The sequence below is a fragment of the Propithecus coquereli genome, unplaced genomic scaffold (genome assembly GCF_000956105.1).
Source record: "Propithecus coquereli isolate 6110/MARCELLA unplaced genomic scaffold, Pcoq_1.0 Scaffold106, whole genome shotgun sequence".
NCBI classification, from domain to species: Eukaryota; Metazoa; Chordata; class Mammalia; order Primates; family Indriidae; genus Propithecus; species Propithecus coquereli.
In genome coordinates, this window is record NW_012134525.1 from 238,615 (window position 1) to 239,619 (window position 1,005).

Consider the following 1,005-nt stretch of genomic DNA (forward strand, 5'->3'; position numbering starts at 1 on the left):
ATATAATGTCAGGTGGTACTAGTAGTTAGGAAGAAAAACAAACAGGGCAAGGAAATAGGGCGTAATAGAATGGGGATTGCTGTAGATATGTGTATTACAAAGGCCTATTTAAGGAAGTGACATTATTCAGAGACCTGAATGAAATTATATTAGTTTTCTATTTTTGCCATAACAAATTACTGCAAGCACAGTGAGTTAAAACAACATAAAGTTATTATCTTACAGGTCTAGAGGTCACAAGTCTGACATGGTCTCACTGGACTAAAATCAAGGTGTCAGCAGGGCTGTATTCCTCTGAGGCCCTAAAGGAGAATCTGTTTCTTTGCCTTTTCCAGCTTTTGAGGCCTCCCACATCCTTGGTATGTGATTCCCCGATCTGTATTTACAGCCAATGGATCAAGTCTTTTCACATTGCGTTTCTCTGACCCTTCATTCATCGTCAGACCTTTATCTGATAATCTCCCCTTCTCAAAGTCCTTAATGTTAACCATATCTTCAAAGTTTATTTTGCCAAGTATGGTATTAATAACATATTCACAGGGTCCAAGGATAGGACACGGGCATCTTTGGTGTGGGGTGCATTATTATGCCTATCACAGAAGTGAAAAGGTGACACATGTAAAGATCTAGAGGAAAAACCTTCAAGGTAGAAGAATTAGACAAGTGCCAAAACACTGAGGAACAAATTGATGTGCTAATGTTAGGCTTAGTTCCTGAAGCAGAGTAAGCCAACAATGAATTTTATTTGGCCAATAAATGAATGAATGAGATGTGTTACACACAGTAGTAATCAACAAATGTTCCCTTGTCTCCCTTCCACCCATCTTTCTATGTTCTCGTCTCTCTCTCTTTCTTTTCTCCTTGCCTTTCACTCTATCAGGAATAAGGGAGCTGTAAACACTTAAAATCAAATGCCTAGGAAATGCAGTAATGTCTATGGGATAGATGCACAGTTATTTGAAAATAAAACAAGATTCATCTTATTGCCAAGAAATCAGCTCAAAT